Genomic DNA, 23,684 nt, shown 5'->3' on the forward strand with positions numbered 1-23,684 from the left:
CTCTACCAAGGCACAGCTGACAAATGGCTATCATTTTCAGTTGATTTCATTAGTATTTAAGTTATAGTGTAATGTACAGTCCCTGTGGTGCTCTGAAAGTCAGTGATTTACATATATTTGGTGCAAAGATTTGGCTTTGGATAATATAAACCTGATTGATTCACTAGCAAGTGCAGAATTTTCTTATGTCTACCTAAATCCACTTATTCAAAAAAAAAATAGCTTTTAATAAAATAGCTTTTAATGCTTTATTGCCACCCATTAAAATAAAACAAATGATGCTGTCAGTTGACCATCTTCAAGCTAGGATAACACACTATTGTTATTGTTAGGTGCCGTCCAGTTAGTTCCAACTCATAGCTACCCTTTGCACAACAGAATGATACACTGCCTTGTCCTGTGCCATCCTCACAATCATTGCTGTGTTTGTGCCCATTGTTGCAGCCACTGTATCAATCCATCTCATTGACGGTCTTCCTCTCCTTTGCTAACTCTCTATTTTACCAAGCATAATGTCCTTTTCTAGGGACTGTGGTCCATCCTGATAACATGTCCAAAGTATGTGAGACAAAGTCTCGCCATCCTTGCTTCTAAGGAGCGTTCTGGCTGTACTTCTTCCAACACGGGTTTGTTTGTTCTTCTGGCAGTCCATGGTATATTCAATATTCGTAGGGCAAAGGCATCATCATTCTTCTTCGGTCTTCCTTATTCATCATCCAGCTTTTGCGTTCATATGAGGTGATTGAAAATGCCATCACTTGGGTCACCTTAGTCCTCGAAGTGACATCTTTGCTTTTTAACACTTTAAAGAGGTCTTTTGCTCCAGATTTGCCCAATTCAATACATTGTTTGATTTTGCTCCTTCCATGGGCATTGACTGTGGATCCAAGTAAAATGAAACCCTTGACAACTTCAATATTTTCTCCATTTATCATAATGTTACTTACTGGTCCAGTTGTGAGGATTTTTGTTTTCTTTATGTTGAGGTGTAATCCATACTGAAGGCTATATAGTCTTTGACCTTCATTAGTAAGTGCTTCAAATCCTCTTCACTTTCAGCAAGTAAGGTTGTTTCAACTGCATGTTGAAGATCCTTAACGAGTCTTCTATCAATTCTGATGCCGACTTCTTCTTGATACGGTCCAGCTTCTCAGATTATCATAGTATTTATTTATTGTTCTCTGAAGCATTTTTTCAGTTTTGATTGAGAGTGTAATTTTTATTATTGATATGTGCTTTATTCTACAGTAAGCTAGTTGAATAATGCTGACCCACCTATTAAAAAAAGCAGTTGTTATGTAAAGGGGGATAGATATTCCACTCAACTACTTGGTATAAAGGAGAATATTTTATCCTCCGGGGTTTAAAACAAAAGAAATTTTATGTTTCATGGAATTTTGGCCTTACTACTGCTCCATTTTTGTGATATATGTATATATTTTAATTCTTAAAAACCATCAAGGAGTGGGGCAGATAAAAACATGGGCATTTCCATGGATAGTGGTGTTAGTCTTCAGGTCAAAGGAGCAACACAATAAGTGTTTTAGGTTGGAGGACGGGTAGTAAATGTTGTGCCTTGCTCGTAAAAGAAAATCAAAAGTATCAAAAGCTTAAACCAGATATTTAAAAATATTCATATACTTCACTTTATAGTCCAGCTTTCTTGAAGATATGCATTCATAGTTGCAGAACTTGTGTTTTAAGAATTAAATGGTAAAAAACTGAGCAATCTTTGAAAAGCATCAAGTTTCATCTCTTAAAACCAAATTAAAAAAAAATCAGTACACTTCGTTTTCTGAATAATTGATTTTTGATCATATTGTTTACTCTGGTGAAGATTAGTAATGTTCAATCAACATAAATATATTTGTAAAAAGTCTTTCTGATTTAAATAAAGCATCACTACATTTCAGCATAAAATAGGGAATAGACCAGAACCCAAAGGACAATGAATAAAAAAAAATAGTTCCTTAAATCAGATCTGCTAAATACTAAAAGCTGACATCTGTTTTCACTCCTATATAAATAAAGTGATTGATTTAGCCCGATCTGCTTTTCTTTTCAGTTTTTACACATGCGCGCACGCGCACGTGCATGCGCACGTGCACACACACACACTCATCCACAGGGGGCAGAATGCATTTAGTTAAGTGTGTTACTAAATCATCGCTGAAATGGGCTGAAACTTCACTAACTTTCTTTCAGCACACCTTGGTTATATTCTCATTCTTTGATTTAAGTGTTTTCCAGGTCTGACTTCTATTATAACTATGGTTGTTTACAGTTTCTAATCAGATCCCTAGAGTAAAGTAGTATTTCTGTGGGAATTACTCACCAAGGAAAACAACGGGCTTTTTTTTTTTTTTTTCTGTGCTTTAAGTGAAAGTTTACAGTCCAAGTTACTTTTTCATATAAAAATTTATACATACGTTGTTATGTGACCCTAGTTGCTCTCCCCATAATACTCCAGCACACTCCTCCTTTCCACCCTGAATTTTCCGTGTCCATTCAGCCAGCTCCTTTGCCTTTTTGCCTTCTTATCTTGTCTCCAGACAGGAGATGCCCACTTAGTCTCATGTATCTATTTGAGCTAGGAAGCACACTCTTAACAAGTATCATTTTATGTCTTGTAGTCTAATCTTTGTCTGAAGAGTTGGCTTCAGGAATGGTTTCAGTTCTGGGTTAACGGAAAGTCCGAGGGCCATGCCTTCTGGGTCCCTTCAGTCTCAGTCAGACCATTAAGTCTGGTCTTTTTTACTAGAATTTGAGTTCTACACCCCACTTTTTTCCTGTTGTGTCAGGGACTGTCTATTGTGTTCCCTTTCAAGATGGTCATTGGTGGTAGCTGGGCACCACCTAGTTCTTCTGGTCTCAGGCTGATAGAGTCTCTGGTTTACGTGTCTTTGGTGTTCTTCATTTTCCTTTGCTCCAGGTGGGTTGGGACCAATTGATGTAGCTTAGATGGCCACTCACTAGCTTTTAAGACCCCAGATGACCAGGCAAATGTTTTGAATGGAGACAAAATTCACATTAAATTTAGGATGTAAGTTCCAGGAAGAATTTGCCTTAGGATATTTTCATGCAGTTGCAAAAAATCTTATTTATCCTTCAATGAGCCATCAATTAAAACTTTTATGGGTTAATATAATTCAAACATCCATATCAGACTACCCACTGGAAAATATCCCATACACATGCTCATACCTTTCCCCAAATTATTTCACAGTAACGCATTTCTAAGGTCACTCTGGCTTTGCTTTCACTTGGCAAATGCTGGAAAGTAACTACAGGAGCACTTGTAGCAATTCACAAGTGGTGGAGGTGAAGAGATGTCTTTTGCATAGTCACCTTATCTGTCAAACCCTACAGTGAAAATCTACAGCTATGGAACTATTCCTTTAATTTGAGTTACCTTTGCTCTAAAGTGTTGACACGTGTGCCTACTTGAGAGCAATTTTAAAACTTTTTTGCATATAGGATTGATTAACTTGAGACCGATTGAATTCTATATTAAAGGGAAGTTTATTGATACCAGGGAAGGTATTGATGAATGCTTATTGACATCCCACTTTAACATTTAGTCCAAATAGCCCTCCTGGCATCGATTGACAGGTATCTTTATTTCTGTTTTATTGATGTAGAGGAAAAAACACAGAAAATTTAGGTAAGCCTCTGAGGGAATTGTGATTTAAACTGGGAAAGAAAGTGTTACTCAACATGACCATAAACTGATGACCGAAGTTCAGATGTCACATATTAAAAGACAGTCTTATGATTTTAAGGTCTAAGGCTTTTTTTTTCCTTTGTAATAACCAACACTTCCTAAGCAATTTTCTATCTAAAATTAGGCACCAACACTTGACATCATTCTAATTTTATTTTTCTAATCCCTGTCTTTTCTTCTCCTAGTTAAGTGAAAAGAATAGGCTCTCTGGTACAAAATATGATAACATACATGGCTTTTAGAACTGAGAGTAAGAAAAGGTTATTTGTGCCTTTTTAAGAAATTCAAATGAGTGGTGCTTACTGGCAAAAATTGAGTGGTGCTTACTGGCAAAAATTGTTGTCAATGAGTATCACAGACAACAGGCAATGTGTTGATCTAAAACCATGTATGTCAACCTTATTTTTTTTGTAGTAAAGATGCTCAATATTACAGAAATAAGTGTAGAAAAGAGATTAAAAAGCTCATATAAAATGCAAGAAAAGTGATTTGTTATGTACCATGTAAAACACTCAAGAGGGTAAGCAGCTGGAAAAACAAGAAAAGGTCTTTTTCGCAGAGAATGAAAATTAATTTTTAACATTTCTTTTCAAAGGAATATTACACATAATATTAAGAAATTCTATGTGAAAATAATTTTATGTAATGAATATCAGTCTTAAACATTTACCATAATATTCTCTCCACTGGCTCCAAATATTAATTCCTCAGAACCTGTCGCCCTATTACTCAATGAAGGTTAAGATTTAGAAGGCTGTTATGCTTACAAATTCACATATTTGTCCTTGGAAAATCTTTGGAGTAGATACTAATTCAGGAGGATTTTTTTTTTTTTTTTTTTTTAATTCACACTTGCCCACACATGGGACCTAACAAAACGTTGTCACAATACTGGGCAAAAAAAAAAAAAAAATGGCATATTTGGTTCTACCAATTTCTGACAATCATTTTATAAATTCACATATTCTTTCTTTAAATTTAATACATGCTTATTTTTAAAGAGTGCAGAGTATTAATAAGAAAACTTCAAAAGTCTTGTCTTTCTATGCTTATTTTTACACTTAGCAATATAGTGTAATTTCCCACGTTATTAAATATTCTTAGATTCAACACTTAGTTTTTGTCTTAGGCTGAGTTCTCTAGAGGAGCAAAGCCAGTGAAGCATATATATAAATATATAGAGAGAAATTATTTCAGAGTAATTGTTCACACAATTGGGGAGGCTGTTTTAGTCAAGTTCCAAATCTGTGGGTCAGTGGCAGACTGGTGATTTCTCCTGGTTGATGTGGTTGCAGGGGCTGATGGACCAAAATCTGCAGGTCAGGCAGCAGGCTGCTGGCTCACGACCCAAGAACCAGAGGTCAGAGGATGATGAGGTGAATGCAGGATGGAATGCAGAATCGAGAGAAGAGTGAGCTTAGCCAGAACATTGATATACATTGGATGCAGGCCACATGTCTAAGGAAACTTCCCTTTCAACTGATTGGATCCTTACAACAGATTACAAAATGGAGGATAATTACATTATATCTGTCAAACCACTGGGAATCATGGCCTAGCTAAGTCGACACATAACCTTAACTATCACAGTCTTTGATCTATTTTCAGTTAATTTTTGCATATGAAATGAGGTATGGATCCAAATTCATTCTTTTGCATCATTAAGGAAATGCAAAACAAAATCACCATGAGATATCACTTCATACCCACTAACCAAAACCAAAAAACCTGTTGCTGTCAAGTCAATTCAGACTCACAATGACCCTGTAGGACAGAGTAGAACTGTCACCTAGAGTAACCAAGGAGCAGCTGGTGGATTCAAACTGCTGACTTTTTGATTAGCAGCCGTAGCTCTTAACCACTGTGCTGCTAGGGCTTTCACTAGGATGGCTTTAAGAAAGAAGAAGTTACAAATGTTGGCAAGAATGTGGATAAATAAGAACCCTTGTGCATTTATGATAGGAATATAAAATGGTATAACCCCTGAGGATAAGAGTTTGGCAGTTTTTCAAAATGTTAATATGTTGAACATAAAATTATCATCTGACTCAGCAGTTTCACTCCTATGTATTGCCCGAGAGAAATGAAGACCTATGTCCATACACAAACTTGTACATGAATCTGTACAGCAGCACTATTCATAATAATCAAAAGGGGGAAACACCCAAGAATCCATCAATGGATGAAGAGATAAATTGTGGTATATACAAACAACAAAATACAACTTAGAAAAAGGAAAGAAGTGCTAATTCACACTACAACTTGAATGAAAATTGAAAACATTATGCTAAGTGAAAGAAGCCAGACACAAACGGTCACAAATTGCATGATTTCATTTGCATGATACATCCAGACAAGGAAAATCCATAGAGACAGAATGCAGATTAGAGGTTATTGGGAATGGCAGGATGGGAGAATGGAGAGCGATAATAATAGGTCTATAAGGTGTTTTTACGGGATGATGAAAAAGTTTTGAAGCTAGTGGCACAACACTGTGAATACATTAAGTACCTCTGAACTGTGTGTTTTAGTGGGATTAATTGTGTGTGAATTTCACCTTGGTAAAAATTTAAAAAGTGAAGGCAAAATAACCAAAAAGAAAAAAAAAATCCTGCTGTTGTCGAGTTGATTCTGACTCATAGCAACTCTATAGGGTTTCCAAGGCTGTAAATTTTTACAGAAGCAGATTGCCACATCATTCTCTGCCAGAGCCACTGGTGGTTTCCAACCACCGACCTTTTGGTTGCCAGTCGATGCTTTAACCACTGCACCACTAGACATGTTCAAACATTCAAAAACTGAAAGAACTAGCAGCTCTGTCCTACAAGAAATGTTACAGGAAGGCATTCAGGCAAAAGGAAAGTTATACCAGATGGTAAAGTACGTGTAGATAAATAAATGAAGATACCAGAAGTATTTTTATAGCATATAAATAAGTAAAATACATGACAATTACACAAAGTCCAAGAGGGGAGTAATGGAAATACACTGTTATAAGTTTATTATCCAAAATTCCAGTTGCAGTCTTGAGAGAGTCTATGGCAAAATATAGAACAACACAGGAAGCATAAAAAGAAGATGGAAGGAACACACAGAGTCACTGTGCCAAAAAGAATTGGTCAAAGTTCAAACATTTCAGAAAAAAAAAAAAAAAATCAAGAATCCATGGTACTGAAGGAAGAATTCCAAGCTGCACTGAAGGCATTGGTAAAAAACCAGGGTCCAGGAATTGATGGAATACCAATAGAGATATTTCAACAAAGGGATGCAACGCTGAAAGCACCCACCCATCTATGGCAAGAAATTTGGAAGACAGTTACTTGGCCAACCAACTGAAAGAGATCCATATTTTTGCCCATTCCAAGCAAAGGTGATCCAATAGTCAACAATATCATTAATATCACACACAAGTAAAATTATGCTGAAGATAATTCAAAAATGACTGTAGCAGCACCTCCACAGGGAACTTCCAGAAGACGACATAGAATAAGAGATATCTTTGCTGATGTCAGATGGATCTTGGTTGAAAGCACAGAATACCAGAAAGATGTCTACCTGTGTTTTAATGACTAAGCAAGACATTAGACTGTGTGAATCAGCAAATTACAGATAACATTGCAAAGAACGGGAATTGCAGAACACTTAATTGTGCTCCTGTGGAACTTGTACACACACCAAGAGGCAGTCTTTCTAACAGAACAAGGGACTAATGCATGGTTTAAAATCAGGAAAGATGTGCGTCAGGATTGTATCCTTTCACCATACTTACTCAATCTGTATATTGAGCAAATAATCTGAGAAACTGGACTACATGAAGAACAGGGCCTCAGGATTGGGGGAAGATTCATTAACAACCTGCAATATGCAGATGACACAACGTTGCTTGCCGAAACTCAAGAGGGCTTGAAGTACTTACTGATGAAGATCAAAGACTACAGCCTCCAGTATGGATATTATACCACAACATAAAGAAAACAAAATCCTCACAATTGGACCAATTAGCAACATCAAGATAAACGGAGAAAATATTGAAGTTGTCGTGGATCATTTTACTTGGATCCACAACAAATGCAAATGGAAGCAGCAGTCAAGAAATCAAATGACATACTGCATTGGGCAAATCTGCAGCAAAAGTCTTCTCTAAAGTGTTAAAGAGATGTCACTTTGAGGACTATGATGCACCTGGTTCAATCCGTGGTATTTTCAATTGCCTCATATGTGAAAGCTGGGCAAGGAATAAGGAAGACAGAAGAATTGATGCATTTGAATTATGGTGTTGACAAAGAATATTGAATATACCATGGACTGCCAGAAGAATAAACAAATCTGTCTTGGCAGAAGTACAGCCAGAACGCTCCTTAGAAGGGTGGATGGTGAGATTTCATCTCACATATTTGGACATGTTATCAGGAGGTAACAGTCCCTGAAGAAGGATGGAAATTTTCCAAATATATGTAAAATAAATAACACATTTCTAAATAACCTATAAACCAAACCACATTCTTTGCTGTCAAGTCGATTCCAATTCATATAGACTGTATAGGACAGAGTAGAACTGTTCCATAGTGTTTCCTAGGAGCACCTGGTGGACTCAAACTGCTGACCTTTTGGTTAGCAGCTATAGCTCTTAACCACTATGCCACCAGTTAAACCATGCAGTACCCCCTTATTCTGTCTGAATGAGTGCATCTTGGTCTACGTACAGGTTCCTTATGAGCACAATTAAGTATTCTGGAATTTCCATTCTTGGCAATGTTATCCATGCTTTGTTATAATCCACTTAGTCAAGTGCCTTTGCATAATCAATAAAACACAGGTAAACATCTTTCTGGTATTCTCTGCTTTCAACCAAGATCCATCTGACATCAGCAATGATATCCCCTGTTACATGTCCTCTTCTGAATCCAGCTTGAATCTCTGGCAGTTCCCTATCGATGTACTGCAGCAACCATTTTTGAATTAATTTTAACAAAATTTTTACTTACTTGTGATATTAAAGATATTATTCAACAATTGCTGCATTCCATTGAATCACCTTTCTTTGGAATGGGCAAATATACGGATCTATTAGTTTTATTCCAGTCAGTAGACCAGGTAGTTGTCTTCCAAATTTCTTGGTATAGAGGAGTGAGAGCTTTCAGTGTTGCATCTGTTTGTTGAAACATCTCATTTGATATTCCATCAGTTCCTGGAGTCTTGTTTTTCACCAACACCTTCAGTGCAGCTTGGACTTATTCCTTCCTTACCACTGGTTCTTGATCTTATCCTACCTCCTGAAATGGTTGAATATCATAATTTTTTTCTATTTTTTTGATACAGTGACTCTGTATATTTCTTCCCTCTTCTTTTGCTGCTTCCTTTGCAGTTCAATATTCTCCCTGTAGAATCCTTCAATATTGCAATTCGCGGCTTGAATTTTTTCCTTTAGTTCTTTCAGTTTGAGAACTACTGAGTGTGTTCTTCCCTTTTTGTTTTCCCAACTCCTGGTCATTGCACATCTCATTGAAATATTTTATTTCTTCTTCTTGTCCTGTCCTTTGAAATCTTCTGTTCGGCTCTTTTACTTCATCATTTCTTCCTCTTGCTTTAGCTACTCTGTGTTCAAGAGCAAGTTTCAGACTCACTTCTGACATCCATTTTGGTTTTATCTCTCTTTCCCGTCTTTGTAATGCATGAGTAAATGAAAACTAAACAGAAGGGAGAAAATAATAAAGGATAGAGTGGAAATAAATGAAAGAGAAAACATAGAAACAGTAGATAATCAAAGAAACCAAAAAACTGTTTACTGAAGAAAAGCTATAGAATTTATAGCCAGGCTTTTTAGGAGAAAAAGAGAGAAAACAAAAAAATACCAATATCAGAAATTACCAAGAGGGTATCACTACACATACTACAGTTTTTAAAAGGAATAATATGAGCAACTGTATGCCCATACACATACAATAAGTTAGATACAAAACGTACATATAATAAGTTAAATAAAATGATACCAAGAACAAGCGAAAACATAAGAACAACAACTCAGACTTATGACCCTCATGAACATAGATGCAAAAATTCTTAAAAAAATTTTAGGAAATTGAATTCAACAATAGAGAAGAATAATAATATATGTCATCATGTGGATTTTATTCCAGAATGAAAGGTTAGCTTAATAACTTAAAAATCTTTCCTTGTTATTCACCTTGTTATTCATCACTTATAATCACAGACTATAAGGGAAAAACACATATGATTATTACAATCGATGCAGTGAAAGCTTTTGACAATATTCGATACTGAATCCTGATTTTAAAACTTTCTGTTAACAAGAATCGAAGGAAAGGTCTTCAAACTGAGAAAAGGCATCTGTGATAAATGTATACCTAACATCATACTTAGTGATGAAAGACTGAATTCTTTCCCCCTAATGTCAAAAACAAAGCAAGGATGACTGCTGTTACCACGTCTATGCAACATTGTATGGAGAATCCAGTCATGGCTATTTAGAAATAAGAAGAAACAAAAGGTACACAGATTGTAAAGGAAGAAGTAAAACTCTCTTTATTCTCATACAGCATGGTCATCTGTGTAGAAAATCCTATGGAACCTACAATGATGCCACTAGAATTAGTAGATGAATTTAGCCAGATTGCAATATACAAAAAACCAATAGTTTCTATATATTAGCATCAAAAAATGGAAATGGAAACTTTAAAGTAGCATCAAAATGTGAAATGCATAGGGAAAACACCAGCTGCTCCATGGGAGAAAGAGGTGGCAGTCTGTTTTTTGTAAAGATTACAGCTTTAAAAACTCTATGGGACAGTTCTTCTCTGTCTTATAGGGTCACTATGAGTAGAAATCAACTCAAGGGCACACAACAACGAGAATAAATACAATGAAAACTATAAAACATACTAAAGAGAAATGGAAGACCTAAATAAATGAATAAATACACTGTGTTCATGGACCTGAAGACTCAATATTATAATAATGTCAATTTTCTCCAAATTTGTTTATACATACGTATCAATTCCAATGCAAATCACAGTAGGCCTTTGTGTAGAGCCTGACAAGTTGATTTTAAATTTATATGGACAACCATAGGAACCAAAATAGAAAAAAAAAAAAAAAAACCTTTTGGAAATACTAGAAAAGTAGAATTAAGAATTTATGCTATTTGAAAGGCACTATTAGAAGCCATAAATTGGGAGAAAATATTTGCAAATCACATTTTTCTTAAAGGACTCCTGTATCCAGGACACATAAAAACCAAAAACTCAATAATAATAATTTTAAAAAGCCAAAACACCTTACCAAAGAAGATATGTATACATCAAATAAACACACAAAAAATACTCAGTATCATGATTCACTGGGGAGATGAAAATTGAAACTACAGCGAATGCTATTAAACACATAATTTTGTTAGCAACTGTCCAGTCAACGGGGCTCATGGTGATCTTACGTACAGGAGAATGAAACATTGCCCGGTTCTCACAATCACCAGCAGGTTCAGTCCATTGCTGCAGCTATTGTGCCAATCTGTCTCACTGAGGGTCTTTCATAGCTTTCTTGGCCCTCTACTTCACCAAAAATGATGCCCTCCTCTAGCAGCTGATCCTTCCTGATGATGTGTCCAAAGCAAATGAGATAGGCAATGTTCTGCTGTGATCCATAAGTTTTTATTTATTGTTGTTGTTGTATTGTGAATATACACAAGATATACACCAATTCTATAATTTCTATATCGATTGCATTCTTCAAGTTGTGCAACCGTTATCACTCTCTTTTTCCAAATAATACCTCCCGTATTAACATAAGTTCACTATCCCCTAAGTTTCCTATCTAATCTTTCCAGTTGCTGTCGTCAGTTTGATCCCATATAGATATTTCTTAAAAGAGCACAATGCACAAGGCAGACATTCTTTACTAATTAAGCTAAACTATTCCACATCGTTTGGTTGCTATGAGTCGGAATCAACTCGAAGGCAATGTGGGTATTGTTTGGTTTAAGAAGACTTAATATGGTTTTCACTGGCTAATTTTTAGGTCATTAGGCCTTTATTCCTAGCTTATTTTTGTCTGAAAGTGCTGCAGAAAACTGTCCACTATAGGTGACCCTGCTAGTACTTGAACTATTAGTGGCAAAGCTTCCAGCATCACAGAAACACGCTACCGCAGTATGACAAACTGACAGACAGGTGGTGAAACACCTACTAGAGTCGAGTGGCCAGAATTATGAAGACTTATCATAGGTCACTATGAGTCAGAATTGACTCGACGGCAGTGGGTTTGGTTTGGAGTGGTCATCATACCAAATGTTGGGAGGAATACGGAGGAACTTGAAATTCTCTTACAACGCTGGTGGGAATGTAAAATCATACAGGTACTTTGGTAAACAGTTTGGCAGTTTCTTAAAAAGCTAAACACACATCTAGCCTATGGCCCAGCCTTTCCACTACTAGGAATTTACACAAAGGAAATGAAAATACATGTCCATACAAAGATTTGTTCACTAATGATCACAGCAGTTTTACTAGTAATAACCAATAATTGGAAACTATCTGAATTTCCATCAATAGCTGAACGGATAAACAAATTGTTGAATGTCTATAAAATGGAATAATACTCAGCAATAAGAAGAAATGAATTACTGATACAAAAGATAGATGAATTAAGAAATCATTATGAAAGAGAAAGCAGACAGGTAAAAAGGATTAAATACGTATAATTTTATTCGTATAAAATTCTGCAAAACACAAACTAATGTGTAGTGAAAGAAAGCAGATTGAGTGAAGAAGGAGTAAAGAGAAAGAAGCAGGAAGGAGGGATGAGAAAGCAATGAAGAACCTTTTGAGACTGATGAATATGTTCATTATCTCAATTATCATGTTGGTTTCACAGATGTACACTTACGTTAAAATTTACAAAATTTTATACTTTAAATTGGATAAATTATACCTCAATAAACCTGTTTTTTTAAAAAAAGTAATGCAAGAATAAACATAAACCTGTAATTTTAGAGCCAACTACCACCATGCTCCAAGGAATCAGGCTGAATGTAAGAATATAAAAAACTGACTTCTGGCATACACTTACCTGTAGTACGAGAACAGAGGGCTCTGTGACCACCAGTAAAAGTGTTGACCACGGTTGTGCCTTTTGAAGTTCTAGCTGACCATTTTTCTGGCTTGGCTTTTCAGCCTAGACAAAGTGTGCACATTTATCCCTTTATTTATTTATTTATTTTTAATGCGAGCATCATTTATAGTGTGCCTTCTAGGTAATTAACAGTGTCAGCACATAAAAGTACCAGGCACATAGTAGTCATTTAATAAATCACTGTTGATTAAATGGATGAGGAAAGAAATGAATAATAGGCATAGTTTTTGCACTTCAGATACAGAAGTTAGAAAAATAGTCTTGTTCTTTCGTCTCTTGGAACAAAGATCAATAATTACATTTTTAAATAAAAAACAGTAACATAGAACTTTTCTTATATTGGCTTTTTTCATGTTTACTTAGAGAATGCTATACTCTTTTAGGTATTTGAATCTGTTATTATCATTTGAATCTATACCATGCTTTCGCAGCATTTTTAGAAATACCTACTAAGCATCCTAAAACATAGATCCCTTCTCCTTACTGAAAGCAGTGATTCTATTCTAAAATCTAGCAAGTAGAAAATGGGCCTCTTTGAGCAATACATTTTCTTTTCAGATATTTGTAATGCCTCTGAGTGTCTTTGTTCATCACCATAAAAAGAAGTTTCGAAAATAAATTGCAATATTCAAGACAGAAAGCAAGAGAGATGAAGTAGAAAATAAAGAGACCGTATACCATAAACTCTAAAAGGCTCACACCTTTTTAAAGTGGTATCTATAAATCACATTATTAAATATTCAAAGGAAACTGTATCCTACTTCTGAGTTTTATGTGGTCAGGCCAACCTGCATTTAGCCACATCTTTTAAAATCATGTATTAAATAAAGCTCAAAAATAAAACGTAATAAAGATTAATTCAATAATTTATAATTAAAATTTAAGCTGATTTGTTGTGGTATGGAGCCAAAACATAATTTCTACCATACTCTCTTAATTATTATAACTTCATAGAAAAAATTTAAATCAGTAGTATAAACCCTCCAATTTTGTTCTTTTTTTTTTGTCAAGATTGTTTTGCCTTTTCTAAATCTTTTGCCTTTCCGTATACATTCTAAAATCAGCTTGACAATTTCCATTAAAAAATAAGCCTGGGATTTTTACTGAGTTTGTCAACACAAACTTGATAGAAAAATTTAATAGAATAGGTAAAGTTCAAGCATAAAATTGAAAATTGGGAATATTTTAGAAAAGTTGAATTTTAACTGGAAGTACATTTATTTTCATTCTCAACATATTTAAATTGTTGTCCAAGTATAATTTACATAAAATGAAATACATAGAGCTTAAGTGTGAAATTTTGGCAAATGCATATATGTATTCATTTAACCACACCAACACTCACAGGGTATAGAATATTTCCATCATCTTTGTGACCCTAATATCTCGCAGCACGTTTTCTCCTTTTTGAAACGGACGATTGAAAGCTTGACGTAACTAAAGCCATAATGATACTCTAAGCTACCTGTAAGTTTTCTTTTTTGGCTTGGTATTCTGTACACTCTCACTTTCAATGTCCTTTTTATTATACCAGCTCTACTGGTCTCTTTCCAAAGGGGTGTGGGGCTTCTCGGCTCTTGTGGCCTTGGCCTCCTTCCTTTTCTTTGTTCTCTTGGGAGATGACCTTCAGCCTGCAAGGGGGCAGCTAGGAAGACTGCCTGGCACTTTTGGTCTGTAACTTTCTTCTTCCTCCTTATCTCAGAGTAAACTTGGCAGACCAGTTCCATTAGCTGAGTCCAGACATCCAGCATGCATATCTTTAATCTCATAAAGAGTTTCTTGTAATTGTCTTGTGATGTGTACTCATCTGATCATCTGTGGGCTACATGCCTGAAGACACTATGAACCCTTGCAAAAATCATATATAAGCTCTGATGTAGAAATTGCTTTTCGGGACTCCATGAAGACAGCCAATATTGTTGTCAGATTTTCCCATTGGTGTCACCTCTAATAAACCTTCTTTCTCTTTCTGACTTGTAATACCTTTCATTGGCTTGACTGTTCCAGGGCATGGACCCTAATCATGCAACATCTCTGAAAGTTCTTTTATACCCTTTCTTGGTCAATCTTACCAGAGCTTCCAATCAGAAACAACCACTCTATTGATTCGCTTCAGGATATTTTGCCTGTTTGAGAATTTTACATAAATGGACTTATACAACATATACTGTTTTTGTATGTTTCTTGTTTTTCACTTAGCATATTTTTGAGATTCATTTATGTGTAGTCCGTAAATTTTCAGTGTTACCTAGCATTTTTCTCTGCATGAAGATTTCACAATTTCTTTATCCTCCTATGAATGACTTTTTTTTTTTTTCCTGTTTGGGATTATTATGAATAAAGCTGTGTATTGGCCGTCTAATGATACCATAACAGAAATACCATAGGTGAATGGCTTTAACAAAGAAAAGTTTATTTTGTCACAGTAAAGTAGGCTGAAAGTCCAAATTCAGGGCATCAACTCCAGAGGAAGGCTTTCTTTCTCCGCCAGCCTTCAAATCAATGTTCCCTCAGACTAGGAACTTCTCCACTCAGGGACCCTGTCTCCAAAGGACACACTCTACTCCTGGTACTGCTTTCTTGGTGGTACGAGGTCCCCAAATCTCTGCTTGCTTCCCTTTCCTTTTATGTCTTGAGAGATAAAAGGTGGTACAGGCCACACCCCAGGGAAACTCCCTTTACCTTGGCTCAGGGAGGTAGCCTGAGTAAGGGTGGTGTTACAATCTCACCCTAATCCTCTCAACATAAAATTACAGTCACAAAATGGAGGACAACCATACAATACTGGAAATCATGGCCTAACCAAGTTGATACACATTTTTTGAGAGACATAATTCAATCCATGATGAGCTGCTATGAGATATTTTCTATAGGTCTTTTTTTTTTTTTGTGGAAAAATATTGTCATTACTTTTGTGAAAATATCTAAGAAAAGAGTTGCTGGATTTGGAGATGGGGGACAATTCTCCATTGTCTCATATTTCTGCATGTATTGTGAGCAGAGGCATGCACACCTTTTGGTGTCTATTATTTTTCCAAAGATGTGTTTGTAATCAACAGCCTGGAAGAGAGACAGAGTGCCACTCTTCTGGCTAGCGCGTAGACATTTTACTGTTCAGTATAAAAACACAGCAAGTCCCTCCAGGGCAAATGTTGGGCAAGTTTGCATGCAGCTCCTTACAAGATTAGGGTTCTGTAAGATCAGGTTCCTCAGCTGTGACACAAACTCTCAGGATGTTCAGCATCCACATGAGCTATTCTGCATGGAGGGGGATGGAAGGAGAGGCAGGGCAAATAGAACCAGTGCAGATGTGGAGCTCATGCAGTTTGCTCTGCCTTAAGTAATAAAGCTCTTTGTCTCTGAACTAGGAATCTCACATCTTTTGCCTAATCCTGACGTTGCCAGTTGCAATGGAGTTGATTCCAACTCATGATGAACCCATGTGTTTCAGAATAAAACTGCTCCATGGAGTTTGCAATGGCGGGTTTTTCAGAAATAGATCACCACTCCTTTTTCCTGAGGCTCCTCTTGGTGGATTTCAACTGCCAATCTTGCTCTTAACCATTTGCACCATCCAGGGACTCTTCTGGTTAGCTTGCAAATAAGATAAAATGTCTGGGAGGCCAACACTAAGATGGAATGAGTGCAAGATGCACATCTAACATCTGTGAAAGTACAGGCAGGAGGAAGCAGAAAGGGTCAGGGAGAGCCTCAGACTGCAATGCAGATCTAGTGAAGCATCAGTCAAACAATTCAGGATCTTCAGAACAAAGTCAGACCTTTACAAGACTCTCTTGTTACATATAAATAGCCAAGTCCTCGTACTCCTACAATATACATAAATGGAAGCAACACAGCAAGAGTGTAGCCTCTGCTTGAACATTGAGGTCAGTCTGGAAGGTGCTGCAGCTGGAGGCTGTCAGTTAATTGCATTTTGAGTAATGTTTTACAGTTTTCAGTTGTACAAGTCTTTCACCTCCCTAGATAAATTTATTCCCATGTATTTTATTCTTTTTAGATGCTATTTGTAAATAGAATTATTTTCCCAGCTTCCTTTTCGATTTGTTCATTGCTGGTGATAGAAACACAACTTATTTTTGTGTGTTGATCTTGTACTCTGTCATTTTGTTGACTTAATTTGTTAGCTCTAATAGCTTTCTTGTAGACTTCAGGATTTTCTATCTATGGGATTGTTATGGATTGAATTATGTCCCCCAAAAGTGTGTGTCAACTTGGCTAGGCCAGGATTCCCAGTATCGTGTGGCTGTCCACCATTTGAGATCTGATATGATTATCTTGTGTATTATAAATCCTAACCTCTATGATGTTAATAAGGCAAGATTAGAGGCAGTTATGTTAATGAGGTGGAACTCAATCTACAGGATTAGGTTGTATTTTGAGTCAGTCTCCTTTGAGATATGAAAGTGAAAATTGAGCAGAGAGGAGAGGGACCTCATACCACCAAAAAGAAGTGCCTAGAGTGGAGCGAGGCCTTTTGACCCAGGGTCTGTGCACTGAGAAGCTCCTAGACCACAGGAAGGTTGATGACAAGAACCTTCCCTCAGAGCTAACAGAGAAAGTCTTCCCCTGGAGCTGGAACCGTGAATTTGGGCTCCTAGCCTCCTAAACTGTGAGAGAATAAATTTCTGTTTGTTAAAGCCATCCACTAGTGATATTTCTGTTATAGCAGCCCAGATAACTAAGACAAGGATCATGTCACCTGCAAATAGAAATATTTTTATTTATGAGGGTAAGTCAAAATGTATTGCTACTAGGGTTCCAGTTCATACATGGTCAGGTTTATTCCAAACAAAACGTGTTTAAACATGTCTCCGGGATCAGTGGATGGCTGCAGACAAGTTCTCTCAGTAATATACTTGTAGTCTTCTCAGGGTGCCTTCAAAACAAAAAAGGATAATTTTTGTGGATTGGAAAAAAATGGTTTTAAGGTCAGGGCTAATATCAGATTTTTAACAAAACTCAAGAGGACACTTGCCTAAATCACTGATGCTTTGCATTAAGTTTTTGGGAATACTGCCCCACAAAAACAACAGTTTTCAAAAGGTCAAGTGTTTTAAGGAAGGTCGGGAAGACCTCAAAGATGAGCCAAGAGAAGGGAGACTGCTTAGAATGTTATGGCGACTATTGTTTTGAATTCCAAAGGGGTAGTCTCAATAGATTTTCTTGAAGGACATAGGATGATCACAGGGGCTTTTTATGAAGAAGTTTTAGGAAAATTGAAAACTGCACGGTGAGAAAAAGGCCAGGAAAGTTTCAATGTGGAATTTTTTTTCCATCACAACAATGTATCTGCTCATTCTTCAAGGGTAGCAAGCGCTGTCCTACAAGAATTTCAGAGAGAAACCTTACCTCATCTACCCTACAGGCCTGATCTTGCTCCTTCAGACATATTTTTGTTCCCCAAACTCAAAGAACATTTAAAAGGAAAATGATTTGAGTCCTTCAAGAATGCCAAAGCTGCCATTTTGATGTTGTGTAAGTAGAAGGGTGCAAAATTCTTCAGGGAAGGATTAGAGAGATGGAAGCACTGCCTTCCAACATGTGTAGACCTAGATGGAGGGTACTTCAAGAAACAATAGCTTCACATTTTGATATTTTTGTTTAGTAATGGTTCCTGTGATTTTGTAGCAATACTTTTTGACTTACCTTTGTATGTCTTTCCGATTTAGATTCCTTTTATTTCTTCACAGATTCTTCGGGCAAATCCTGAACAGTGAATAAGGAAGACCAAAGAATAGCTGATGCCTTCGAATTAGGGTGTTGAGGAAGAATATTGAATATATCATGGACTGCCAGAAGAATGAACAAATTTGTCTTGGAAGAAGTTCAGCCTCTTTAGAAGTGAGGATGGGGAGACTTTGTCTTATGTACTTTGAACATGTAATCAGGAGTTCCACCAGTCCCTGGTGAAGGACAGCATGCTTGATAAAGTAGAGGGTCAGCAAAAAAGAGAAAGACCCTCCATGATATGGATTGATACAGTGGCTGCAACAATGAGCTCAAAGATAGCAATGATTGTGAGGATGGCGCAGGACTGGGCAATGTTTCATTCTGTTGCACATAGTGTCACTGTGAGTTGGAACAGACTCAAAAACACCTATCAACAACAACAGGGCTTCTAGAACAATGTTGAATAAAAATGGTTAAAAATGATTACAACAGAAAACCCTGCATCGCTTCTTGTTCTTAAGGAAAATGATTCAGTCTTTCAAAACTAATATGATTTTTGCTATAAGTTCTTTCTGAAATCAAGGAATTTTTTCTTTATTCTCAGTTTCCGAGAATTTTTCTTTTTATCATGGATATACATTGAATTTTTTTCAAACGCTTTTACTGCATCTACTGATATAACCATTATTTTCTCTTTTGTTCACGTGGTCAATTATATTGACTGATTATTCAAATGTTAAACCAATCTCGTATTCTGGAATAAAGTCCATATGATCATGTTATATTATTCTTTTTATGATGGCTTCAGTTTGCTAATATTTCATCTGTATTCATCTATGATTTCCTTTCTTTCTAATTCCTTTGTCAAGCTTTAGTATAATAGTTTTATTCTAGCCTCCTAAAATGAGTTGGGAAATGTTTCTTCTTTCTATATATTCTGATAGAATATTTGTCATATCAGCTCCCTGCTTAACTACATATTTGATGAAATTCATCAGTGATATCATTTTGCACTAGAATTTACTTGGAGGTGGATTTTGATAACAGTTCAATTTCGTTGGTATGTATAAACCAAAAAAACTGAACCCATTGCCATAGAGTCAATGCTCATTTATAATGACCCTATAGGATAGAGTAGAACTGCCCCATAGGGTTTCTAAGGAGTGGCTGCTGGATTTGAACTGCCGACTTTTGGTGAGCTGCCATAGATCTTAACCACTGCAATGACACCAGCACTGCTTAGTATGTATAGGGTTTCAGAATTTCTATTTTTTGTGTTATTCAAATAATTTATTCATTGCCTGTTAGCTGCGAAATATATGGCGTAAAACTCTTTGTGGTAATCTCTTATACTATTAATGTCTCTGGGATCTCTAACACTATTCTCTTTCATTTCAGATATTAGTCTTCCACTCTCCCTTTCTTTCCTGATCAGTCTTGCTAAAAATTTTATCAGTTTTATTATTTCAAAAGCAAACTTATGGCTTTGTTAATTTCCCCTGTTGTTTGTCTGTTTTCTATTTTACTTTCTTTCTTCCTCTTATCATTATCATGTCCTTTCTTGAATTTACATAAGATTTATTTTGCTCTGTTTTCTATTTTCTTAACATGGAAGCTTAAAGAATTTATTTTGAACCTTATTTATTTTTTGATGTATAATGTTGAACCCATAAATGTTCCCAAACACTGTTTCACTTTTCATCTCACAAAGCCTGTTCCTGTTTTGTCTTTTTGTCATTCAGTTAAAAAAATATTCTCACTTTGCTTGTGATTTTCAAAAATTTGATTTATGTATTTTAAGTCTGTGGCTTAACTTATAAATACTGGCAATTTATCAAATATATTTTGATATTGATTTCCAAATTTAATTCTGTTCTGGTCAGAGAATATTCTCTGAATTATTTCAATACTTTGAAATGTACTGAGAATTACTTGTACAACATATGATACACTTTCGTGAATGCTGTATATGAAAACAATCTGAATTTTATGAGTTGTTAGGTGAATGATTCTGAAAATGTGAATTAGACTGTGTTGATAGTTTTGTCAAATCTTCTATATCCTTACTGATTTCTCTTTGTTTTATCAGTTACTGAACGAGTAGTGTTGAAATCATCAAATCTAATTGTGATTTTGTCTACTTTTGCTTCAGTTAGTTTTTGATTTATGTATTTTGAAGCTCAATTATTAAACGCATACATTCAAGGTTATTCCATATTCTTGAAGAATTGACCCTTTTGTCATTTTGGAATATTTCCATTTTTTTCTGATTATATATACCTTGTCTTGAAGTCTATTTTGTCTGATATTGATAAAAACAATCCAACTTTCATATGATTAGTGCTAGCCTGGTATATCTTTTTCTGTTCTTTTACATAAAACCAGTCTTCATATTTACATTTAAAGCACATTTGTGATAAACAGAATAGAGTTGGGTCTTATTCGTTTTTTTTTTTAATTTGAATCTGAAGATATCTTTTAATTGCAATGTATTGATTTACCTTTACCACAAACATTGTTTAAGTCTACTCACTATCATGCTATTTGTTTTCTCCTTGTCCCAGTCAATTTTTTTTCTTTTCCTCCTTTCCTATCATCTTTTAGATTAATAAATAGTTTTTAATGTTTAATTTTGTATGTATTGGATTTTCATGTATACTTATTTGCTTTGATTTTATAGTTGTTGCTCCAGGAATGACAATATTCGTCATCAGCTAGTCATAGTCAATGTTGCTGTTCTGATGTGTCATTGTGTCAATTTCAACTCACAGAGACCTATATAACAGCATACAACCGCCCCACAGGATTTCGTAGCGCTGTTATCTTTATAGGGGCAGATCCCCACGTCTTTTCTCTCACGGAATGACTTGTGGGTTGGAACCCTTAACCTTTCAGTCAGCAGCAGAATGCCTAACCAGTGCACCACCAGGGCTTCTTATAATAGTAAATAGTGAATTAATATTGTACCATTTCATATGTAACATAGGAATTTTACGATAAGATATTTCGATTTTTCCTACCCCACTTCATACTATTTTTATCATGTATCTTACTTAACCGTAAGTTATAATCCCATAATACATTGACACTATTTTAGTTTTAAACAGTTGATTATTAAATAAAGAAGCAGGAGATTATTTTTTCAAATAATATATATAACATATGTATAATTTCTGGTACTCTTTATTCTTTTGTGTAGTTAAAGGTTTCTATCCTTTGAGTCTGAAGAACTTTCTTTAACATTTATTGTAATGTAGATTTTCTGGTCATCAGCTTTTGTTCATCTGAAAACATTCTCATTTTACCAGCAAACTTGAACGATATTTTTTGCTGTACATAGTTGACTGATTTTTTTTTCATTCAGTGTTAAATCCAGTCGCTTTGTCTTTTTCCTTGCATTGTTTCTTATGATTAATCAGCAGTTGCAACTATAAATTTCCCCTATATATAATGCTTTTTTTTTTTTTTTTCTTTTTCTTGATCTTTGCTTTTGGTGTTCATCAATTGATTATGATATTACTGGTGTCATTTTTCTTTTTTTCTTTCTTGGGATTTGTTGAGCTTCTTAGATCAATATTTTTAAATCAAATTTGCAAAACTTTTTTGTCATTATTTCAAGTATTTTTTCTGCCCATAACACTCTCTTGCTGTTATTATTATTATTTATTATTTTTATAATTCCTGTTATCTGTACATTAGACAGCTTCATATTTTCTCAGATCTCGCTGAGGATCGCTTCTGTGTGTGTGCATGAATGTTTTCTGTCTCCTTTTCCTCTCTGTGCTTCAGCATGCATAACATTGTCTGATTGTTTTTTCAGTTCATTTTCCTATTCCTTTGCAGTGTCAAATCTGCTGTTAAGCCTATTTAGTGTCATTCTAATTTCAGAATTTATATTTTTCAGTTTCAGAATAGTCTTTTTTAAAAATATAATTCCAAATCCTCTTTAGAGAATTTACATCTGTTTATTCATTGTGCCTAACTTCTGCTTCAAATCCAAGAATGTATTCATAACATCTGGCCTAGGGCTCTTGTCTTTTAATTCCAAAGTCTACGTCATCTCTTGATTTGGTTTGCTTGCCTCTCCTGGTTATGGGCCACATTTTCCTAACCTTTTTTTTTTTTTTTTGGAGAGCTTATGTAGGTGCATCCTCCTCTTCAATACTCTAGCTTAAAAATTCCACTCATCTACGACAAAGTTGATCTTTGTTTCCTGCGTCCAACAAACCTTTTGTTCTCTCTTTTGGTTCCATTCTTTTGTGCTGCACTGTACAAAATGCTCCAAGGCAGAAAGTGGGATGAAAAGTAGCTCACTTTATGTTATTTTTTCCTTCCCTCATGGATGGAAATTGCCAATGCATGAAAATCGATGTCTCATGCTTTTTTTTTTCTCCGCAATTTAAAACCTGTCCACAGTAGGGAGATAAATCTTATACCACTATTCCTGGGACTGAAATTTCATTTTGAATTTTGTTTTATTATGAATCTCCAAGGTATTTCAGCTCTATTTGTTTCTATTAGACAACAAATTTAGATTAAAAAAGTAAAATAAAAATTGTTTTTCACTCTTTACCCTATCAAAGCACTATATCATATGAATACAGATGTAATCGATTAAAAATGCTAATTGAATATCCTGTTTTACAATTGAAGTTATTTTCTACAGTAATTTTCAATTCAATAATTTAAAACTACTTATCTACTTTGCCTTATATTCTACATTCTTAAAGAAAATCTTACCTCAGTTACTCAGAAAACCAGAATCGGCACCTTAAATAATAATATGTAGATACGATGTTCTGATATCATGAGATAATAAAATAAAGATGTAGTGTGACGAAGCAAACATATCAAAGTCAATATTTTGAGTGACAGATGAGTTGAATAAGTTAATAACTGATACAATGTCCATGTAGCAAATTGAGTCTGTGACACATGGGAATGCAGAAAGACCTTGCTAGATTAACTGGCATGTTCTTGAGTAACCACAGCCAATCCAATCTCATTGGGAGGAGGCAAAAGAATTCTGTTACTTTCATTACTGACTTAATTTTTGTAGTGAATTAGCTCTGAGGTCACATAAAATTCTAGTTTAATGAGGGAGGCTATCCCTCTTGTGACA

This window comes from Loxodonta africana, chromosome 11, assembly GCF_030014295.1.
Source record: "Loxodonta africana isolate mLoxAfr1 chromosome 11, mLoxAfr1.hap2, whole genome shotgun sequence".
NCBI classification, from domain to species: Eukaryota; Metazoa; Chordata; class Mammalia; order Proboscidea; family Elephantidae; genus Loxodonta; species Loxodonta africana.